Raw genomic sequence first — 24,993 nt, 5'->3', positions numbered from 1 at the left:
CACACCACAGTCCGTCGGTCATCCGGTGTTTCTTTAAAGAACCTCCAGACTTCTGAAAATCTAGCCCTCGCCACGGGAGCTTGACTACGGGCAACATTTGGCGCTGATGCACCAGCTCTGGCCCTGCCTCTCCGTCTTGCCCCACCACTGCCTCTTCCAACCTGTTCTACTATAGGACTCGCCTCCGTCTCAGAAGCACTGTGTTCACCTGGCCTATCAACCCAGCTTGGGTCTGTCACCTCATCATCCTCCGATCCCTCAGTCTGCTCCCCCCAAGGACTTCCTGCCCTGACAACAACTTCACCACTGTCTGACAACCGTGTCTCCTCATCGTCCGACACCTCTTTACACACTTCTTCCACTACGTGAATAATGTCATCATCACCCACAGACTGCGACTGGTGGAAGACCTGGGCATCGGAAAATAGCTCAGTAGCAGCAGGACAAGTGGTTTGTGACTGTGGGAAGGGTCCAGAAAACAGTTCCTCAGAGTATGCCGGTTCAAATGCCAAATTTTGGTGGGAGGGGGCAGTCTGGGGGGAAGGAGGCTGAGGTGGAGGAGCTGGAGGAGTGCCGATTTCGGTGACATGGGTGGACTGCGTGGAAGACTGACTGGTGGACAAATGGCTAGAAGCATTGTCCGCAATCCACAACATCACCTCTTCACACTGTTCTGGCCTCAACAGTGCTCTACCACGAGTCCAAGTAACTTGAGACATGATGAACCTAGGGAGTGTACCTCTGCGGCGTTCCCCTGCTCCCCCATCAGCAGGTGGTGTCTCACCCCGCCCAGGACCACGGCCTCTGACCCCTGCAGTAGTTGGACGCCCACGTCCACGCCCTCGTCCTCTACCCCTAGCCCTCGGGTTAAACATTTTCCAAATTAAAGTGTAAACTTGAAAAAAAAAATTTTGTGTTTATTTTTTTTTAAGTTTTTTATTTTTTTTAACAAAACGATGCTATCCTATTGCTATGGCTAGTTTCTAACCTACACTGACAGCACACAACTGGATTTTGTGCTTTGCAAGATGAGTTTGAGCTATAAAATGAAATAAAGGAAAAAAATAAAAAATAAATCAGCAGACTCTGCCTAATTCTAATGAAACCCCTAATAAATTGTCCCACTTCGGTGTTTGAGGTGGATATGCGTGTCACTAAGAGCTAAACACAACGGTCGCAGGTCTCCCAGCAAATTCCTCACAGTATGGTACTACCTGCACTACTAGTGCCAGCAAGCCCAGCCACAAGCAAACAAAAAAAAGGGAAATATAACGCTATTGTAGGCCTAAGTAAGCCGTTGGGGTTCTCCTATGGCTATTTTGTAGCCTACAATGAGAGCACACTGCTTTGCAAGAGGAGTTTGAGCTATAAAATGAAATACAGCTAAAAAAAAAAAAAATCAGCAGACTCTGCCTAATTCTTCTCAAACCCCTAATAAATTGTCCCACTTCGGTGTTGGAAGTGGATATGCGTGTCACTAAGAGCTAAACACAACGGTCGCAGGTCTCCCAGCAAATTCCTCACAGTATGGTACTAGCTGCACTACTAGTGCCAGCAAGCCCAGCCACAAGCAAACAAAAAAAAGGAAAATATAACGCTATTGTAGGCCTAAGTAAGCCGTTGGGGTTCTCCTATGGCTATTTTGTAGCCTACAATGAGAGCACACTGCTTTGCAAGAGGAGTTTGAGCTATAAAATGAAATACAGCTAAAAAAAAAAAAAAATCAGCAGACTCTGCCTAATTCTACTCAAACCCCTAATAAATTGTCCCACTTTGGTGTTTGAGGTGGATATGTGTGTCACTAAGAGCTAAACACAACGGTAGCAAGTCCCCCTGCAAATTCCTCACAATATGGTACTAGCTGCACTACTAGTGCCAGCAAGCCCAGCCACAAGCAAATAAAAAAAAAAAAAGTATAACGTTATTGTAGGCCTAAGAAGGGCTGTTGGGTTCTTGTAGAATCACTCCTGCCTAACACTATTCTAATAGAACACCCTAACGCTTTCCCTGACCAGCAGCAGCTCTCTCCCTAGCGGCATCCAGACACAGAGTGATCCGAGCAGCGCAGGCAGCGGCTAGTCTATCCCAGGGTCACCTGATCTGGCCAGCCAACCACTGCTATCGACGTGTAAGGGTACCACGTCATGCTGGGTGGAGTGCAGAGTCTCTTGGCTTGTGATTGGCTCTGTTTCTGGCCGCCAAAAAGCAAAACGGCGGGAGATGCCATTTTCTCGAGCGGGCGAAGTATTCGTCCGAGCAACGAGCAGTTTCGAGTACGCTAATGCTCGAACGAGCATCAAGCTCGGACGAGTATGTTCGCTCATCTCTAGTTGTGAATTTAAGACAAAAAAAACAAGGAAAAAACTAAGATAAATGATATTTGTTATGCACCACTGTATATTGTACTCGTAAAAAGAGTTTTATTGTACTCACAGATTCCATCTAATAACAGTCCTTCAGGGGTCATTTGGTCATTTATCATTAGTCTGGGACTATTTACTTGTGTTTTTTTTAAATTTGGGTTTTGGGCTTATCTAAAAGGATGCATATTCTGCATTTGAGTGTTGTTTTTCGATTGTTTTCAATTGAGGTTTAACAAAAGTCTTGAACTACTCATACCAGTTTATTGCCTATGTCTGTCCATCCCTCTCTCAACTCGAGTTTTGCCTTCTGTCTTCTTCTGCTCATGTAATGCTCTTGGCACCTGATGGATTAAATTTTTATGAGAATCTTAATTTGGACCCTTCTATAGAGGTCCAGCGCTTGGAGTGTGAATTGTGTCCTATGGACATACTCTGGAGAGAGGGTAGATTTATGTCTCATGTCCACCAGAAAACTTGCAGAGAAGGCATAATAAGTCTCCTCCGGTGTCACAGTACGAGTCAATAGGTGAACCCTAACTGTCAGAAAATATGGGCAGTTCAATAAAATATGAATCTTGTCATTGATGCGATGTCATCACATAGCAATAAAAATGAATACTATGGTTGGGCATGGTCGGCAGAGCATGGAGTGAGACGGGTTTCTCCGAGATAAGGAGCTCCCACCAACAGTCCCTAGGGATGTCATTGGGAGGCTGATTTTTTTTTTTCATTTTAATGACAAATTTATGAAAGCAGCAATATATCCTGGAGAAATCCCTGAGAGATTTCAGGACATTTCCCTCTACGCAGATTTATGAGTGGCTACTTTAGCTCAGAGAAAGGAATTCCAAGAAGTGGCTAAAATATTGCAGTTACACAATATTCTGAATATATGGGAATTACAGTTAGAGTTCAACATGAGCAAAGAGGGCAGGAAAGTTGTCAACATCTCACTGACGAACCTCCAGCAATTCCTCCAGGAATGGGGTTTGCTTCAGAGTGAAGCCAACCCTGCAACATCAAAAGCTCCAACGTCCCTTCATGTTGTGGAAGAATTGGAGACGCTAAAGAAATCATAAACTTTGCCTAAACCAAGATGGACTAATCTAACATGTGGGTTTGGTTATATGACTGCTTATGTATAATTCTGGTACAGTATTATGTTGGTTATTTAGTGCTGGTGTCCCATTTTTTTACTGAGCATGCTCAGTTAACTAAAGCCGGGTCCTGCCAGGAGGCAAAAGTCCTGAAGTCATGAATCTGTTTATGCCAGAATAGTGAAGTGTCAAAAATTGTCCTGTGCAGTAAAAAGTTGCAAATAAAACCCTCAATGCAACTTTTTGGAGACTTTTTTAGGTAAAGATGCCCAGCAAAACCAATGACAAATAACCCCCATTATGTGCATGTCACTTAGAGCAATATTGTTTAAAATTCATATATCCAACGTATATATCGGCCGTATATACGTCCCCCAACGGCCATCTGAATGCACTCTAATTGTAAGAGGCATGGACACATTGGGGGAGATTTATTAATCTGTCCTTGACAGAATTCTGTTGTAGTTTGCCCTACAAAACTTTCTCCATTGAATTTATGGTTTTAGACAGCTTTTAGTCACCCCAAAGACTAGTTAAACAAGAGGGTAGTGACCTATAAAACGGGGATGTGGTTTCATACCAAATCGTTAATGCAAAATTTATGCTGACCGGGCAGAATTTTGTCCTAGTTCTCTGGTGTAAAATTAGCCAAATAATAGGAGGTGAAAGTAGGACTAGACAGTCTAAGGCTGCATTCACACTGCTGTATGAGAGACGTATATACGACCGACGTGTATTCGGCCTGTATACATCCCCCATAAATGGCAATGAGTGCACAGCACCCTAAGGGAGCAGTACGGTGCTGCATGTCATTACTAAAGAAAAACAGCACAAAATGCTTACAAATTTACAGTAGCCAAATATTTCAAGCAATGCTATATAACCGAAAGCAACTCTAAGCCAAAAGATCAAGCTTACAAATTGAGTTAATGTGAGGAAATACAAGCAGGGCATGGATTATAGAAATTGTGCTCTGTACTTTTTATGTTTTCTTTTTAACAACTGTATTTTTATTGAAAGTTTTTCCAAAACAATAAAGAGACACAATAATAATCTCACAAAATCATAGAAATTAACTTTAGAGAAGTTTTCTAGCATGAAACTTATTGCCACTACACATTTATATCGATAGAAGGCGGAGTACATTAAATTTGCTGTCATTTAATTGTTACAACCGTCTGCAATTGGAGTGCTCTCAGCTGCATGTGGAGACCCACTAATCACCTTAGGTAACCTCTGGTGGGGGTGTTGGGTATATGGGTTTCCATATATGTCAGTTTTTGCCGTACCTCTTTTTCAGCACGGACTTTGTCCCTTGCTTTGCTACTCCCTATGCTGATGCAGTGTCTCCGTATCACAGCTTTATGGGCTTCCCAGAGTGTAGTAATGGATGGTACGGAGTTTTCATTTAGCTTAAAATAATCAGATAGGGCCTTATTGATCTCGTCTTTCCATTGTGTGGTTTTTAGTAGGGATTCGTTGAGCCGCCAATGACAAAGGCGTGTGTGTGTGGGGGGGGGGAGTTGTCTTTCAGGCTTAGCAGTGAGGGGGCATGATCTCACCCGAGATGACACCCATTTCTACTCCAATCATCATGTGGAGGGTGGGACTATTACCAAAAACATAATCAATACGAGTATGTGTATGTGTGGGGGGTGGGGTGTTGAGTAGAAAGAGTATGATCTATCCGTCGGTTGTTTAATTCGCCAGAGATCAAACAGCGCACACCTTTTAATGATGAGCTTGAATGGTGTCGTGTTTGGGTATTTGCAGGGGTACCTCCCTCTGCTACTCTGTCCATTGCATCTGAGAATACCATATTAAATTCCCCACCCAACAAGCTGGGGGTAGTTTATGTACTTTGTTTAACCCCTTCCCGACGCGCTGTACTAGTACGGCGCGCGCCGGGTCCCGGTGCATGGAGAGGGCTCGCGGGCCGAGCCCTCTCCATAGCCGGTATGTCTTTGCTGCACATTGCAGCAAAGGCTTACCGGTAACACTCGCGATCAGTGCTAGCATCGATCGGCGCTGGCAACGCTGCCGGCGGCTTCAAAGAGATGTCGCCGCATGGGCACCGCCATCTTGTCGGTGATCGTCGCTCCACGATGACGTCACGGGGAGCGGCGATCTGTCGCCATGGTAGCCTCGGGTGTTCCCAATGCCTGAGGCTATTTCGTTTTAACCCATGCATTACAATGTGCTAATTGCACATTGTAATGCATGGGGAGTAAAATCCACATATACTGCGATACAGTAGTATGGCAGTATATGATAGGATGAATCAGACTACCTAGGGTTAGAGTACCCTAGGGAGTCTCAAAAATAGTAAAAGTAAAAATAAAAAAAAGTTTAAAAAAAAAAATTATAATAAAAAAACCTAAAAATTAAAATCGCCCCAATTTCCCTAGAACTGATATAAATATAAATAAACAGTAAAAATCATAAACACAATAGGTATCTCCGCATCCGAAAATGCTCGATCTATCAAAATATAATAACGGTTTTTCACTGCGTTTAACCCCCGTAACGGAAAATGGCGTCCAAAGTATTTTGAAAAATATAAAAAAATCAATAAAAAGTGATCAAAAGGTCGCACAGTCCCAAAAATTATAGCAATGAAAACTCCATCAAAATGACACTACCCACAGCTCCGTACACCAAAGTATGAAAAAGTTAGAAGATGGCGCCAGAAGATGGCAAAATAAAAAAAAATATTTTGTACAGGAGGTTTTAATTTTTTTAAATGTATGAAAACATTATAAAACCTATACAAATTTGGTATCAACATGATCATACCGACCCAAAGAATAAAGTAGACACGTCATTTGGGACGCAGAAAGAAAGCTGTAAAATCCAAGCCTACAAGAAAACGTCGCAAATGTGGTTTTTCACCATTTTCACTGCATTTGGAATTTTTTTCCCGCTTCCCAGTACATGCCATGGAATATTAAATACCATCACTATGAAGTGCAATTTGTTACGCAGAAAATAAGCCATAACACAGCTCTTTATGTGGAAAAATAAAAAAGTTATAGATTTTTGAAGTTGGTGAGTGAAAAATGGAAGTAAAAAAACTAAAAAAGGCCAAGTCGTTAAGGGGTTAATACTTTGGTGATAAATCGAATATGGGAGGTATTGGGAGTGTAGACATTGCAGAGCGTAATAGGGTACCCACGCAATGTAGCCTGGAGTATCAAATATCGTTTCCAGGGGTCTGAGTGCGCGGAAGTTATGTGGAGTGGGCATGTTCGTGAGATGCGGATGGTAACTCCTGCTTTTTTATGGGGGTTGAATGCTGAGTATGCTAAGGGGTATAAGGGACGTGCGAAAACAAAAGATCCTGTACTGTCAAAGTGGGTTTCTTGTAAATATACATCAGCCCTTTGCCTGCGCAACTTATTCAGTGTCAGTTTCCTTTTTCTGTTGGAATTTAGGCCTTTGACATTAATATAAATTATTCTCACCATGACTATAGTGTAGGGTGTAGACCAGGTATGTTCTCTTAGGTCCCCGAACAAGAGACCAGCAAGTTCAAAGGCCCGGTTTTGGAGGTTAACTCTCTGAGAAGTCTAGAAGGGAAGCACAAGGGGGAGGAGAAAATAAAAAGGAGAGGGGAGAGACAGAGACAATATGGGCAATACACAAACAAACACTAAAACTAATACTTTTAACCAGGGGTTTTTGTCCTGGCTGGGGTGACAACCACTAGGACTATCCTAGTCCAGAAAAGAGGAAAAAATCGGTTGTCCCACGATCGCTCAGCCTAAGCGGGATCGTGGATTAAACCCCAAGTAAGCTGAAGCACCAAAAAAATGTTTCAGAATGTATAACTAATCCAAAAATTATTAGCAGGGTTCTCTTTGCTAAACCACGAAGACCGATCGGCCTGATAACAGTAATGAGAAATTAAGGCCCGGATATTACATCTGGGAAGCAATGTAATCTTGTTCGATCAACCTTAATTAGTAGCAGAATAATGAAATAAACTGTGCATGGTAACACGTAATACTTAGCGGAGCTCTAAGGCCGCCATAACTATGAAAAGGATACACAGAGAGGATGAAATATCATTAAATCGGAGAGTCCCTTGCTGAGTTCTGAGATGGAGGGTGTCTCCTTTTCTGTCGCACAGGATGCCACATTGGTGGAGGAGCTGGGGTGTATGTTCGGTATGAGCAAGTGCCAAACAGCGCAGAAAGGTTCCAGATCTTCATAGGATCTTAGGGTCGCAGATATGCCATCCTTGAAAGCCGTCAAAACAAATGGGAAGCCCCAGCCATAGAGGATGCCTCGTTTCTGTAGAGTATCAAGGAGGGGCCGAAGGATACGTCTCTTCTGTAGAGTGAGCCATGACAGATCTTGGTACAGCTGGATCTTATGGCCTTTAAAGTTAAAGTCCTGCTGCTTCCTAGCGGCAAGCATGATGCGTTCTTTAAGCTCAAAGTCAAGTAGACAGCAGATTTTATCTCTAGGGCATCCATTAGAGGATTTTGGCCTCAGTGCTCTGTGAGCTCTGTCAAATTTCAAGTGCATATCTGGTTCAGCTAGGATAGCAGCAAAAATTGAAGTCAATGTTTGGCGTACATCCTCTCTGCCCTCCATCCCAGGCACCCTGCGGATCCTGATATTACTGCGCCGTCCTCTATTATCTAGGTCTTCTAGGTGCCTCATAACATCTCTCAAGGCGCAGGATTGAGTGGAGATGGTAGATTTCAGGTGGGAAATGTAACATCTGGTATCATCATGTGCACCCTCTAGGGCTTCCACTCTGTTCTTTATATGTTGGAAATCTTGACAGACTTCAGCAATTTCTGCTTTGAAGGCTTCTTTGACTTCTGAGATTAAAAGCTTAAAATCATCATTTGTGGGTAAGCTGCGTGGTAGGGACTGCCAGGCCATGAGGTTCATTCCAGGAGGGAAGTTCCCTGGCTGTGCCTGCGATATTGAATCAGGGGAGGAGGCCCAAGCAGGTGAAGGAGCTCCATACCTGGTTAGAGATGGGGTTGCCGCTATGTCATTATCTAGAGAGGCTGCAGAATATGGCGCTGGGGAGAGGTGCATTGGAGGAAATCTATCTGATGGTGCATGAAACCCCTGGTTTTTAGGGGAGGTGCCTCCTGTTTGCAGCGCTGCTGCGTCTGAGTAGGAGAGCCGGGTATGTGAATGACGGGCTGTCTGCCCACGTGATGGGACCTGTCGGCCCGGGAGCCTGTGGTACTTGTCCCGGGTCATCCCGAGGATGCTGTGGGGGACATTGTGATTCCCTTACCCGACGTGCGGGTCGGGTGAAGGAAGTACGCGCCAGAGGCGATCCAGCGGGGTTTACGGCTCCCGGATTTACTGGAGGGGCCAAGGTGATCTTTGTTCCCCTTTTAGGGGCTTTCCTGAGCTTCGAGGCCAGGGTGACCTGGAGTTTGTTGGCTGAACGGTCATCGGGGTGCTGGAGCTGCACTAGCACGCAGCCATCTTGGTCGGCAGCTGGACACGCCCCCCCCCCCTTTTTATGTTTTCAATTAAATGTATAAGAATAAGAAAAAAAAAGTGTACACCAAAATAGGCAAATTTATTTTTATAAAACATTTTACGTTTTATTTTTTTAACAATAAATACAAACAGAAGCTATGTACAGTTCTGATATCAGGTTATTGTTTAAGCTGCTTCCAATTAAGTGATTTATAAAAGAATATGAAGAATCAGATTAGTTTGGTGGAGAGTAAATTATGGAGGATCAACATTTTTTAGAATTATTTTGGAAATGTTCAATATGAATCATTTCAAAGTAAAGAATATGCAAAAATAAGGCCTGCATACATATACTGCTCATTACAATGGGAGTCCATTGTGTAATAAATGTCTTCAATTCTCCTTTAAAGATGTACTTAACAGGTGATTCATTTCTGAGCAGGACCTGCTTCTTCTCCACACACTTGAATAAATTGCACTTATAAAATACTTAAACTAGAAGGAATTTCTCAAAGGAAAAGGATTCTAATATCAAGTGTAAAAACCTTTACAAGAGATTTTATTCCATGAATTATCCTAAGATTTCTTGGTGCTGGCAAGCAAGAGTGAACAATATGAATTATTAATAGAAAATAAGCATAAAATTCATAAAAGTTAATGAAATTTATTGACTCATATTGCTAAGTCTGAGGATGAATTTTGATCTAAGTAAAGTAAACCCATTTATTCTCTGAAGTGATTAAGAGTCCTTAAGTGTTTTCCAATCACATGCTTACCCTCTACTTGTAGCATAGGGAATAAATTCCTGATTGCCAACAGTTTAGCTTCTGGTCACCAGTGAACTGGAGAACATTAGTACCACATACTGTCCCATGCATATTTCCCTTTCTGGTCACAAAGTTACCCAAATGGATGAGAAACTTTTGCTTTGTATTCTTGGATACATGTGGCCAAATGAGGATATATAGTGGGTCTTTATATAGTAACAAAAAGGTTAGTGAAACAGATACTGTCAGGGTATATACAGCTGTGCCAGGGCTCTGAGACAGCCCAGATTTAGGAGCAGAGTGAGTGATCACCCTTTCTGGAATATCACCTTGACCCAAATTGACATTCTCTCTTGCCATCAGAGGGGTCTCCTCTGCATGTCCTCAACTCTCCTCAGCCACCCTTCCCACACTTTTTCAACTTACGAACTCAATTGATTAGCACATCTGTGCATTCTGCCTGCATACTCTTTATGATGGTATCATGTGCCACCGTATCATACAGTGTAGGCCCTCAGATTGCACTGCTACTTTGGCACTGCTACTTTAGCCTGGGAAGAATAAGGAAAATAAAGGGATTACCAAAGCATGGGACTCTACACTAATGAATCAGAGGGGTGGGATTTTGGGGAAGCTGCTTCTTTTTCGTTTTTTGCGTCTTTAACTTTCACTCCCCACCTTCAAAAATCTATAACTTTTTTATTTTTCCATGTAGAGAGGTGTTGTGATGGCTTGTTTTCTGCGTAACAAACTGCACTTCATAGTGATGGTATTTAATATTCTATGCCGTGTACTGGGAAGCAGGAAAGAAATTCTGAATGCAGTGAAAATGATGAAAAAAAACACATTTGCACCATTTCTTGTTGGCTTGGATTTTACGTCTTTCACAGAATGGAATGTGCAGCAATAAGCTAAAGACACCAGGGCAGCAATTCATCAGCAATAAATCGTAGTTAAGAGAAGTCATTCTATATATACCCACCGATCTGTGCCCTTTGATCACACCGGGTTCTTGGCGTGTGACAAGAACCCGGTGTGATCAAAGGGCACAGATCGTGGGTGTAGGCACTCCTTCCCCATCAAGACGCCGCACATGGAGTAACTTTGACGAATTGTGGACGACTTTTGTATGGATTTTTCATCCTCTGATGAAACTATTGTGGAAACGCGCCAGGGACGTGTGACGTATAACTAGTACAAGGGAAAGTACTTGGGACTGCCCTTGTAAGGGCGGGAGCTGATTTGGGGGTCAGGGTGAGTGTATTTTAGGGCACCACACCCTCTCCAACCTACCACCAAAAGAGGAAAAGGTGACTCCCCCCAAGCCCTGTATTTTTGGAGACTGACAAATAGACGGGTAAGCAGGACCCCTGGTGGGTTTGATTCCAATACGACCGAAGGGTAGGTACATTCCTACACGTATCCTGCTACCACTTTCAGTCCGTCTTGACACACTCAATGTGCCTTGAGAACTATCTGAGTATTTGTTGTTTACATATTTCCACTAGGGTGTGATATTGGGACGTGGAACCTCTGGTGTGAGCTTTTGCACTAATATTGATATGGTTTTAATAAGTACTATAATAAAATTTAATTTTAACTGATACCCATTTGCTGCTAATATATTGCTCTTAGACCTGTCTGATAAATTTCTAATATCTAATGTGTGTATGTGTGTATAAATCTGTGAAGTATATATATGTATTCTACAGAAAAGTGTGTGTAATGAGAATGGAGGGGTTGGGTATATGGGGCCTTGAGCCTAAGTTTACTCTTTCGCCCGCTGGAGTCTTGTTATACCACTGCACACATCTATCTGGCTACAAACAGGCTTTCCATTGATTTTCACATGCTTTCCCTGATACTTATTTGTTTACTGTCTCAATTTACTTACCCGTCCTGCACGCTATCCCCGATCCGGACTGTCTGACAATCCTGCGTTGTGGTGCGATTCACATAGCTGGTGCGCCCGATTTCCTGCATGTGTTGCTTCCCTGCTCAGGTCTGCCGGAGTTCACCTTCTTCTTCCCGATGCTTTTAAGTGAATGTCTTGTGACACAAATTGACTAGTTAAATCCCACGTGTAGTCCGAATCCGGCCCGCCCCCCGATTTGTGTAGCGTGAAAGCCGGCACAACTGTGACACAATCCGATCGCATGCGCCAAAAAAGCCTTCTTAATGCAGCGCACATCAGAAATCGTGGTATATTCTGACAATAGTGTGGACCACGTACCCTTAGTAAATGAGCCCCCATGTGTCTTCCCTCTCCAATCCCTACCTTCTGCCTATTCCATGTACTGGCCATGTTTCTCCAGCTATTTTTTTATTGCAAAGATTGTTGAATAAAGACATGTTTACAAAAAAATATTTGCAAAGTTTTTTTACAGGGCTTAGATTTTTTTTTTTACTTTTTTTAAGACAAATATGGATGTATAGGATTTTTAAGATTTTCTATTTAATGTTCTAAACAGATGATTTGCCTTTATCCAAGCAGAACATGTGCAACATTTCCAATGACTTGACCTGAAGAGCAGTGCCAATCACTTTGCTAGAAAGGGTAGTTAATGCCAAATTTGAAGCTATCAGAAGGATGAATGATTTTACATTTGGCAGCAATTTCCATGTGATTTTTGGTAAATTAAAAAGTCAATCTAACTTCATTCTTTTTTATGAGAAATTAAAATGTCAAAATACAATTTCAATATTCTGTCATAACAAAATGTTCAAACTTGAAAAGCTATACAAATAAATGGATGGATCTAAGTTTAGACAAAGCTTTATAATTATAAAGATTATAGTTTGGCTTTGATATTTTATTTTTGTGTTTTCTTTTCATTGTTATTTGAAAATAAGTGACACTGCAGCACTGAAGATACCAAAGAAAATATTATTGAAAAAGCTTAAAGAAATTATGATTACCAGAACAGTCTAAAGTGGGAAAGAAGATGAAAATGGGAATAACAAGCCATATAATCAAGATACATAATCATATTTTCAAGATACAGGAATTACAGTACTAACTCATGGAATGACAAAAAGACAGAATGAATCATATTGTTTTGTCTGTATTTAATCCTATTATTGCATTCTCTACTATTCCTTAGCTACAGTACAGCTCATTCATGGTTACTCTGCTACTAGTGTAAGGCCAAAAGCAAACAACCTCATTTGGTCTTTTAGCAAAAGTTCAAAGGACTATATGTTCTGGGTTAACATGTTGAATACTAGCATCACATTGCTATGTGCCAGTCTTGGATGCCCATAATCAATCTTCGAATATGAAATAAAAGGATTTTATCTATTTATGATTATTTTTACTGTGTATCTGAGACTACATACTAACCGCGAATATTATTATTTTATAGATTAAGATTTTTACATCTTATTGGATGCACTGAAGCATCCTCCCTGAACAACTTGTTATGATTTGGTCAAAGAGCTGAATGTGCACCCTGCACCAGATTTGCACTTATACATGTTGTTTAGTGTTCTTTGGTACTTAGGTCTCATTTACCCTTGTCTCCCATCAAAACAGACCCATATTCCCAGGAAAACTGTGCACAAAATAGAATACACCCACATTTACCAAAAACAGTGCAAACAGTTTGCCTGTGTAGTGAAGGGTGCAATAGATTCAGGAATTGGGGTGCACATTCTTAATGAATCTGGCACTGCCCCGACAAATTGCACCTTTAATAGGTCATGCAACACGATTCTGTTAGACACTGCATAACTGTGACGCCCCTTTCCGTGCAGAATTTGGTGTTGCGTTGGGTATAGTGCAGCCGCTTCTTTTATTCATGTGCAGCAGTTTCCACTGAACAGAACATGCAGAGTATGACAGAAAACTGATGCAGGGGTTTCTGTGTACTGAATCCCAGATAGGCTTTTGCAGTTGTTTTTTTTTTTCAATTGAAATCCTCATATTGCATAGGCAGTTGAAAACATGTAAAAAGCATTTCAAAATAAATAGGGTAAAGTGTTTTGTCGTAAACCAGCAGAAAATTATATTGTGGCAATTGCATCTGAAAATCACATATTAAATATCTGAACAAATGGGTTCAAAGCTGATGATTTATATTAATTATCAAAATGATTCTCTGTACACACAGCAATTTATATTTAGAGCTTTAGAAATGTGCATGAATTCGTGACTGAAGTGCAGGACTGGAGATGAACGGGAATACTTAACATTCACAAAATGACATACAGAGCAGAGAATAGATACTTTTGTTTCCATTTGAAGTGGAAATATCTACTTAAGGTGCAAAAGGGTATGATGTATTAGTAGAGATGAGCGAGCACTAAAATGCTCGGGTACTCGTTATTCGAGACGAACTTTTCCCGATGCTCGAGTGCTCGTCTCGAATAACGAGCCCCATTGAAGTCAATGGGAGACTCGAGCATTTTTCAAGGGGACCAAGGCTCTGCACAGGGAAGCTTGGCCAAACACCTGGGAACCTCAGAAAAGGATGGAAACACCACGGAAATGGACAGGAAACAGCAGGGGCAGCATGCATGGATGCCTCTGAGGCTGCTTAATCGCACCATTATGCCAAAATTATGGGCAACAGTATGGCCATGACAGAGTGACCAAATGAGGCTAGATAGCATCTAAAACATCCAATAATTGACCCTGACACTATAGGGGACGGCATGCAGAGGCAGCGGCAGCAGTGGCAGGCTAGAGAGTCTCATGGCGACATACCCTAAATGGACTCAGGTTTCACCAAAGGAGGTGAAATGATTTCCTATGTGAACAAAAGGTTGACGGTATATTTAGTCGATAACACAGCATGGTGTCGACATAGTGACCAAGTTCCATAACGTATCTGGTGAAACACCCGAAAAATGAGCCTGAACAGCTATTTTGATAAGGGGACGACATGTGGAGGCAGCCATGGAGACGACTTCCATGATTAAGAGCGACAGTATGGGGCATTCATATTGCGCTGCTATGATTGCAACTTCAGGTCTCCAGCATGGCGGCGACAGATGGGCCGAGTTCCACTATGTATCTGGTGAAACAACTGAAAATTCTGCCTTACACAGCTCGTTTGATAAGGGGATGATGTGCTGCATATCCTCTTGTGCTCCAGCGTCTGGGGTATAGAGAGTTGAAATGAGACATTGGTGGATGCTGTGGAGGATCGTGGAGGCAAAATGGACAGGAAACAGCAAGGGCAGCATGCATGGATGCATCTGAGGCTGCCTAATCTTGGGATGGAGCTGGCGGTCCAGTGCCAGGCGAGCTTTCGCCTGTCCAAGCCCCTGTCTCTCGGCTCCTCCCCACCCAAAATGGGCCTGGGGGCCAGAAGCGTTTACTTTAAAAAAATTATAATTTTCAAAGCAGGCCGGGTCGTTTGAATATTTCACCTAGGAATAATGGAATAGCATAGTGGTTCTATTTTTAATTGTTTTTACGGAAATGGTTCCATGATTAAGAGCGACAGTATGGGGCATCCATATTGCGCTGCTATGATTGCAACTTCAGGTCTCCAGCATGGCGGCGACAGATGGGCCGCGTTCCACTATGTATCTGGTGAAACACCTGAAAATTCTGCCTGACACAGCTCGTTTGATAAGGGGACGATGTATGGAGGCAGTGAACTAGTAGTAGATTAAAGGTGCTGCAGTTAAAACTATGTTAGTTGGATCTTGAGATGGAGCTGGCGCTCCGCTGCCAGGCGAGCTTTCGCCAATCCAAGCCCCTGTCTCTAGGCTACTCCCCAAACAGCACTTCTAAGAACCTTTTGTATAAAATCAAGTGTAGAAGCGTTCTTATAAGTTTAGGATATGGCGGGTGAGGGGAATGTAAACAGATGCGCAAGAAGCGCTGAAATAATATTGGTAAATGATAAAAGTTTGCCAGTATATTTTGTGGATTACACAGCAGGGTGGCGACAAAGTTAACAAGTTTGATGTGGAAGCCATGAAAACAACCCAAAATTCTGCCCGACACAGCTCGTTTGATAAGGGGACGATGTATGGAGGCAGTGAACTAGTAGTAGATCAAAGGTGCTGCAGTTAAACCTATGTTAGTTTGATCTTGAGATGGAGCTGGCGCTCCGCAGCCAGGCGAGCTTTCGCCAATCCAAGCCCCTGTCTCTAGGCTACTCCCCAAACAGCACTTCTAAGAACCTTTTGTATAAGATCAAGTGTAGTAGCGTTCTTATAAGTTTAGGATATGGCGGGTGAGGGGAATGTAAAAGACGCGCAAGAAGCGCTGAAATAATATTGGTAAATGATAAAAGTTTGCCAGTATATTTTGTGGATTACACAGCAGGGTGGCGACAAAGTTAACAAGTTTTGTGGAATCCATGAAAACAACCCAAAATTCTGCCTGACACAGTTCGTTTGATAAGGAGACCATGTATGGAGGCAGCTATATGGACGACTTTTGGAGGCAGCTATGGCGATGACGTGTGGAGGTAGCAATGGAGACAACGTGTGGAGCCAGCTAAAAAGACGACATGTGGAGGCTGCTATGGAGACAATTTAATTTGGATAGTGCCTCTATGTGGCAGTCCAAAAAAGTTTTCAAACCAGAGGAGCAGGTAGGTGGTCCTCCAAAAATTTAAATAAATTGAGTGCCTGTATGTGGCAGTCCAAAAAAGTTTTCAAACCAGAGGAGCAGGTAGGTGGTCCTCCAGAAAAATTAAATAGATTTAGTGCCTGTATGTGGCACTCCCAAAAATTGCTTAAAACAGAGGACCGGGTAGGTGGCCCTCCAGAAAAATTAAATACATAGAGTACTATAGCTAGAGCCCGTTGGCCCTGGCAAAAAATAGCCAGTTTCCTATGCTTTAGTGTACAAAGAGGAGGAGAAGGAGGACAATGAGGAGGAGGAGTGCATACATTATTCAGGTTGAGCTTCTTTCACCTGGTGAAGAAGTAAAATCCTGAGAAATCCAGGCTTTATTCATCTTGATAAGCGTCAGCCTGTCAGCGCTGTCAGTCGACAGGCATGTACGCTTATCGGTGATGATGCCACCAGCTGCACTGAAAACCCGCTCGGACAACACGCTAGCGGCAGGGCAGGCAAGAACCTCCAAGGCGTACAGCGCCAGTCCGTGCCACATGTCCAGCTTTGAAACCCAGTAGTTGTAGGGAGCTGTGTGATCATTTAGGACGATGGTATGGTCAGCTACGTACTCCCTCACCATCTTTCTGTAAAGATCAGCCCTACTCTGCCGAGACTGGGGACAGGTGACAGTGTCTTGCTGGGGTGACATAAAACTGGCAAAGGCCTTGTAAAGCGTACCCCTGCCAGTGCTGGACAAGCTGCCTGCTCGCCTACTCTCCCTCGCTACTTGTCCCGCAGAAGTACGCCCTCTGACGCAAGCGCTGTCAGAAGGGAAATACTGTTTCAGCTTGTGCACCAGGGCCTGCTGGTAATCATGCATTCTCACACTCCTTTCCTCTCCAGGGATGAGAGTGGAAAGATTTTGCTTGTACCGTGGGTCCAGGAGAGTGAATACCCAGTAATCGGTGCTGGAATAAATTCTTTGAACGCGAGGGTCACGGGATAGGCAGCCTAGCATGAAATCTGCCATATGTGCCAGAGTCCCAACGCGCAAGAATTCACTCCCCTCACTGGCCTGACTGCCCATTTCCTCCTCCTCCAACTCCTCTTCTTCTGCCCATACACGCTGAACAGTGAAGGACTGAACAATAGTCCCCTCTTCTGTCTCGCCAACATTCTCCTCCTCATCCTCCTCCACCTACTCCGATATGCGCTGAGAAACAGACCTAAGAGTGCTTTCGCTATCAACAAGGGAATCTTCTTCCCCCGTCTCTTGTGACGAGCGCAAAGCTTCCGACTTCATGCTGACCAGAGAGTTTTTCAACAGGCCAAGCAGCGGGATGGTGAGGCTGATGATGGCGGCATCGCCACTGACCATCTGTGTTGACTCCTCAAAGTTACTCAGCACCTGACAGATATCAGACATCCACGTCCACTCCTCATTGTAGACTTGAGGAAGCTGACTGACCTGACTACCAGTTCTGGTGGAAGTTGACATCTGGCAGTCTACAATCGCTCTGCGCTGCTGGTAAACTCTGGATAACATGGTTAATGTTGAATTCCACCTCGTGGGCACGTAGCACAACAGTCGGTGAGCGGGCAGTTGGAGGCGGCGCTGCGCTGCCCTGAGAGTGGCAGCATCTGTGCTGGACTTCCTGAAATGCACACAGATGCGGCGCACCTTCGTGAGCAAATCAGACAGATTGGGGTATGTCTTGAGGAAACGCTGAACTATGAGATTTAACACATGGGCCAGGCATGGCACATGTGTCAGTCTGCCGAGTTGCAGAGCCGCCACCAGGTTATGGCCGTTGTCACACACAATCATGCCTGGCTTCAGGTTCAGCGGTGCCAGCCACAGTTTAGTCTGCGCCGTGATGCCCTGTAATAGCTCTTGGGCGGTGTGCCTTTTATCACCTAAGCTCAGCAGTTTGAGCACCGCCTGCTGTCGCTTAGCAATGGCACTGCTGCTGTGCCTAGAGCTACCGACTGATGGCGCCATGCCCACGGATGGTAATTCGGAGGAGGAGGAGGAGGGGTGGGAGGAGGAGGAGGCATAGTAGGCCTTTGAGACCTGGACCGAGTTAGGCCCCGCAATCCTCGACGTTGGCAGTATATGAGCAGCCCCAGGGTCAGACTCGGTCCCAGCCTCCACCAAGTTAACCCAATGTGCCGTCAGCAATATATAGTGGCCCTGCCCGGCAGCACTCGTCCACGTGTCCGTGGTCAGGTGGACCTTGTCTGAAACGGCGTTGGTCAGGGCACGGATGATGTTCTCTGACACGTGCTTGTGCAGGGCTGGGACGGCACATCGGGAAAAGTATCGGCAGCTGGGGACCGAATACCGAGGGGCGGCCGCCGCCATGAGGTTTCGAAAGGCCTCGGTCTCTACCAGCCTATATGGCAGCATCTCCAGGCTAAGCAACTTGGAGATGTGGACGTTGAGGGCTTGGGCGTGTGGGTGGGTTGCGCTATACTTCCTTTTGCGCTCCAGCGTCTGGGGTATGGAGAGCTGAACGCTGGTGGATGCTGTGGAGGATCGTGGAGGCGAAGATGGGGTTTTCGCACGGGAGGTGTTTGGGCCGTGGTCCTGGGCAGGGGGCTGACTAGCAGATGACACAGGGGAAGGAGCAGTGGTGTGCCTGGCCGGAGGTGAACGGGCTTGGTGCCATTGAGTGGGGTGTTTAGCATTTATATGCCTGCGCATACTGGTGGTAGTTAAGCTAGTAGTGGTGGAACCCCTGCTGATCCTGGTTTGGCAAAGGTTGCACACCACAGTCCGTCGGTCATCCGGTGTTTCTTTAAAGAACCTCCAGACTTCTGAAAATCTAGCCCTCGCCACGGGAGCTTGACTACGGGCAACATTTGGCGCTGATGCACCAGCTCTGGCCCTGCCTCTCCGTCTGGCCCACCACTGCCTCTTCCAACCTGTTCTGCTATATGACTCGCCTCCGTCTCAGAAGCACTGTGTTCACCCGGCCTATCAACCCAGCTTGGGTCTGTCACCTCATCATCCTCCGATCCCTCAGTCTACTCCCCCCTCGGACTTCCTGCCCTGACAACAACTTCACCACTGTCTGACAACCGTGTCTCCTCATCGTCCGACACCTCTTTACACACTTCTTCCACTACGTCAATAATGTCATCATCACCCACAGACTGCGACTGGTGGAAAACCTGGGCATGGGAAAATTGCTCAGCAGCAACCGGACAAGTGGTTTGTGACTGTGGGAAGGGTCCAGAAAACAGTTCCTCAGAGTATGCCGGTTCAAATGCCAAATTTTGCTGGGAGGGGGCAGACTGGGGGGAAGGAGACTGAGATGGAGGAGCCGGAGGAGTGCTGATTTCGGTGACATGGGTGGACTGCGTGGAAGACTGACTGGTGGTCAAATGGCTAGAAGCATTGTCTGCAATCCACGACATCACCTGTTCGCACTGTTCTGGCCTCAACAGTGCTCTACCACGAGTCCCAGTAACTTGAGACATGATGAACCTAGGGAGTGTAGCTCTGCGGCGTTCCCCTGCTCCCTCATAAGCAGGTGGTGTCTCACCCCGCCCAGGACCACGGCCTCTGACCCCTGCAGTAGTTGGACGCCCACGTCCACGCCCTCGTCCTCTACCCCTAGCCCTCGGGTTAAACATTTTCCAAATTAAAGTGTAAACTTTTAATTTTTTTTTTTTGTGTTTATTTTTTTTATTTTTATTGTTTTAACAAAACGATGCTATGCTATTGCTATGGCTAGTTTCTAACCTACACTGACAGCACACAACTGGATTTTGTGCTGTGCCTGATGAGTTTGAGCTATAAAATGAAATAAAGGTAAAAAAAAAAAAAAAAATCAGCAGACTCTGCCTAATTCTAATCAAACCCCTAATAAATTGTCCCACTTCGGTGTTTGAGGTGGATATGCGTGTCACTAAGAGCTAAACACAACGGTCGCAGGTCTCCCAGCAAATTCCTCACAATATGGTACTAGTTGCACTACTAATGCCAGCAAGCCCAGCCACAAGCAAACAAAAAAACAAGGAAAATATAACGCTATTGTAGGCCTAAGTAAGCCGTTGGGGTTCTCCTATGGCTATTTTGTAGCCGACACTGAAAGCACACTGCTTTGCAAGATGAGTTTGAGCTATAAAATGAAATAAAGGTAAAAAAAAAAAAAAAATCAGCAGACTCTGCCTAATTCTACTCAAACCCCTAATAAATTGTCCCACTTCGGTGTTTGAGGTGGATATGCGTGTCACTAAGAGCTAAACACAACGGTCGCAGGTCTCCCAGCAAATTCCTCACAATATGGTACTAGCTGCACTACTAATGCCAGCAATCCCAGCCACAAGCAAACAAAAAAAAGGAAAATATAATGCTATTGTAGGCCTAAGTAAGCCATTGGGGTTCTCCTATGGCTATTTTGTAGCCTACACTGAAAGCACACTGCTTTGCAAGATGAGTTTGAGCTATAAAATGAAATAAAGGTAAAAAAAAAAATAAATCAGCAGACTCTGCCTAATTCTAATCAAACCCCTAATAAATTGTCCCACTTCGGTGTTTGAGGTGGATATGTGTGTCACTAAGAGCTAAACACAACGGTAGCAAGTCCCCCTGCAAATTCCTCACAATATGGTACTAGCTGCACTACTAGTGCCAGCAAGCCCAGCCACAAGCAAATAAAAAAAAAATGTATAACATTATTTTAGCCCTAAGAAGGGCTGTTGGGTTCTTGTTGAATCACTCCTGCCTAACACTATTCTAATAGAAAAGCCTAACGCTTTCCCTGACCAGCAGCAGCTCTCTCCCTAGCGGCACCCAGACAGAGAATGATCCGAGCAGCGCGGGCAGCGGCTAGTCTATTCCAGGCAGGGGCGTAACTACAGCCGTAGCAGACGTAGCAATTGCTACGGGGCCCGGCAGGATCAGGGGCCCGTACTCGGCCCCTGGCTGTAGTTACGCCCCTGTAATGGGCAGCACAGCGGTACCGCAGAGATACAGGGCTGTATATAGGGGCGGGCACCATCCTCCTGCTCCATGCAGTCTGCACGGAGGATCTTGATATCAGAAGGGAGAGAGGGAGGGGAGGAGACTGTCGGCAGCCAATCCCTGCTCGGGATGTCAGCAGCGCGGGAGACTGAACTTGAGGGAGAAGTCGGCACCTGAAGAGAAGCAGCAGCCTCCTCCATAGCAGCCGGGAATCAGCTAAAGCTAAGTGCTCCCTCCCCCAAGTGTCTCCTCACACTCTGCCTTAACCCCTTAGTGTCCTGTGTGCAGGAGCAGCTAAGAAGCTCCTGAGTGTCCCTTACAGACCCCTCTGCATCATCCCCTCATACCTTCCCCCACCACCCACTGCATTTCTACATTAATGTGAGGTTCTGCAGCAGCTGTTGTGATACAATCAGTAATAAATGTGATACAGTCAGTAATAAATGTGGAGCAGTCAGTAATAAATGTGGAGCAGTCAGTAATAAATGTGGTGCGGTCAGTAATAAATGTGATGCAGTCAGTAATAAATGTGGTGCAGTCAGTAATAAATGTGATGCAGTCAGTAATAAATGTGGTGCGGTCAGTAATAAATGTGGTGCGGTCAGTAATAAATGTGATGCAGTCAGTAATAAATGTGGTGCGGTCAGTAATAAATGTGATGCAGTCAGTAATAAATGTGGTGCGGTCAGTAATAAATGTGGAGCAGTCAGTAATAAATGTGACGCAGTCAGTAATAAATGTGATGTAGTCGGTAATAAATGTGATACACGTTCAGACTAAGCAGTAACAGCCCCTTTAGGTGACATTATTCTGTCTGATTTGTGTATTATAATGTTCTGCAACAGCTTAAGTGTAAATAGGGAGGTTCTGCAGCTGCTGGCCTGTGTGTTGAGGGGTTCCGTCGGCAGTTGGCTCATGTATTGGGGGGGTTCTGCAGCGGGTGGTGCATGTGTCGGGGGTTCTGCAGCGGGTGGTGCATGTGTCGGGGGTTCTGCAGCGGGTGGTGCATGTGTCGGGGGTTCTGCAGCGGGTGGTGCATGTGTCGGGGGTTCTGCAGCGGGTGGTGCATGTATCGGGGGGTTCTGCAGTGGGTGGTGCATGTATCAGATGGTTCTGCAGTGGGTGGTGCATGTATCAGATGGTTCTGCAGCATTATTATTACATCTATTAATACAGTAAACAGGGTATAAGGAGACCTTCTGCAGAGCTTCATCCACTGCCGGTGTCTGTTATTCCCCTCCATTATAGAAAAAGATAGTGGAAACCCATGTAAGGCCGGCGCCACACAGGGCACTTTGTCTGCGCTTGCAAACGCAGACAAAGTCGCGCCCACCGGGGCGGGCCTCGGCCCGATCGCATCGGCGTTTCTATGGAAATGACTGCGATCGGGAACGAGCCGCCGGTGTTTTGCGTTAATTTAACGCGAAACACCGGCGGCTCGTTCCCGATCGCAGGCGTTTCCATAGAAACGCCGATGCAATGGGGCCGAGGCCCGCCCCGGTGGGCGCGACTTTGTTTGCGTTTGCAAGCGCAGACAAAGCGCCCTGTGTGGCGCTGGCCTAACACTAAGGACCTATGGTTGCAGGGGGCCCCAGCCAAAAATTTGCTATGGGGCCCACTCATTCCTAGTTACGCCACTGATTCCAGGGTCACCTGATCTGGCCAGCCAACCACTGCTATCGACGTGTAAGGGTACCACGTCATGCTGGGTGGAGTGCAGAGTCTCCTGGCTTGTGATTGGCTCTGTTTCTGGCCGCCAAAAAGCAAAACGGCGGGAGATGCCATTTTCTCGAGCGGGCGAAGTATTCGTCCAAGCAACGAGCAGTTTCGAGTACGCTAATGCTCGAACGAGCATCAAGCTCGGACGAGTATGTTCGCTCATCTCTATGTATTAGATAAACATGAGAAAGTATTCATGCTTTACTTTCAGAACATGTGAAGTTTACATTGTATGTGTGTAGTAGTAGTAGTAGTAGTAGTAGTAGTATTGCCTTTTTCTCTTGGATTGGTAATCTTTTACACAGGTTTTCATTTTATACATTTTTTTTTACATTTCCTTTACATTCACATTCCATTAAAGGGATTGACTATTTCTATTTCTGTGAATTACACATTCACAGCTTTCTCTTTCGTACGGGATCAGCCAGCATGTTCTTGCACTGCACAGACACAAATTACCTAAATTTTGAATGCATAATGCCTCATTTCCCCTGAGCCAGTATTGTAGAGTAATTGTTCTTGTGGTCTAAGGTTTATTTAAGGGTTGCAGTCACTCACAAGATCTGATGTTGCATGAAAAATTGATTAGCTTGTAGTCAGGGGATGTCTTACAGCTTTATACACATAGCTCCTATCTAGTCCCAGGCCATGACATAACACCCATGGAAGCATTTGGTTATATAATGTGATTCCATATGTTTCACTTAACTAAGTCTAACTTAACAGTTAAAGGGAACCTGCTACCAGATTTTACTAATAAGCCTAATGAAAAGTCCCCATAACAATACACTAACTTGTGCCAACACTGTTTTTAGCTAGAAAAAAGCAATGTTTTGATCCCCAGAAAATGAACTTTGTATGCCAACCTAACAACTTGCCTGATGGTGCAGCAAGTTCAGAGGGCTTGTACTATTCATGCAGGTCAGTGTATCTCATCTCATGTCTGCATGGAAGTCCCTCTTCCCTCTCCCTGGGTGATTAGTCGTCCTCTACTCTGCACTGCCAAAGAGATGGGAGAAGAGCAGATGTGATGTGAAAGACACTTAGAATATTAATACACGTCACTCCACCATGCGGGACAAAAATGTAGTAGGTGCACAAGTAGGATACCAATCTTTGTTTCAATTAATCGTATAAACTCAGTAGAAGTTCATTTGCAAATATTATTTATTAAAGCATCACCAATTGGCAATCCATATTTATTTTTTTAAGATTTCAATCTATGTAAGACCTTCTTCAGAGACTGGGAAGATATATATAAACAATGTATCAGTAAACAATTCAGTTAATACATCAGTAAATACAGTAGAAAGGAAAGGAAGCACAGTACATGTATATATAGTATTAGTGTACAGTTCATACAGATGGAGAACAAGACAGGCTTATCACCATCATGGAGAATTACATAGTATATAAGATATCAATAGCATATCATGATCAAAGTCACCAATTGAGGTATAGCATATAGTGTCATATGTTTATGGATCCCTAAAGTTTAGTGGGATGAGATTTAAGTAACACAGTTATCTGGACTATAATGTCATATGTTTATGGATCCCTAAAATTTAGTGGGACAAGATTAAAGTAACACAGTTATCCGGACCAAAGTCCGTCCTGTTGAAGTGAAATAGGTGAAAGATATGCTGCCTCACATGACTAATAGAAAGTTCATGTTCTGGGTACAGTAACAATCCTTCCAGATCATTCAGAAAACCAACTTTAGAGTGAGTTGTAACTTGGTTGTATAAAGCCAAGCTCTTCTGACCTCAGAATGAAAGAGTTAGTGATGTGTCTGGATGCAGGACGATCAATTACGGTGAGGAGGGCTTGCTGAAGTGAGGAAAGCTTGACTTCATTGTTAAACTCTCAGCTTCCTTGACTATACAACCAAATGACATGTCACTTCAATGTGGGTTTTCCAGATGATTGTATGGCGGTGGTGTTCTTTAATGTATGGCTGTATTCCTCACTGTGTGGCGGTACGGTTCCTCACTGTGTGGCGGTACGGTTCCTCACTGTGTGGCGGTAGTGTCTCTCACTGTATGGCGGTAGTATCCCTCACTGTATGGCGGTAGTGTTTCTC

At 44.5% G+C, this 24,993-nt stretch overlaps 1 long non-coding RNA gene across 1 annotated transcript in view; it reads left to right on the top strand.

Annotated features, from left to right (window-relative positions):
- The window catches only part of LOC140120504 (uncharacterized), a 35,559-nt gene extending 22,760 nt beyond the window's left edge, over positions 1 to 12,799 (top strand). Inside the window, exon 3 of the long non-coding RNA XR_011853830.1 lies at positions 12,544 to 12,799. This is a non-coding gene — a long non-coding RNA (uncharacterized lncRNA). The remainder of the gene's footprint in view (positions 1 to 12,543) is intronic.
- The last annotated feature ends 12,194 nt before the right edge of the window (positions 12,800 to 24,993 follow it).

This window comes from Engystomops pustulosus, chromosome 3 (genome assembly GCF_040894005.1).
Source record: "Engystomops pustulosus chromosome 3, aEngPut4.maternal, whole genome shotgun sequence".
In the NCBI taxonomy this organism is placed as follows: Eukaryota; Metazoa; Chordata; class Amphibia; order Anura; family Leptodactylidae; genus Engystomops; species Engystomops pustulosus.
Note: the sequence above shows the minus strand (reverse complement) of the source record. Positions and strands in the feature narration are given on the sequence as shown.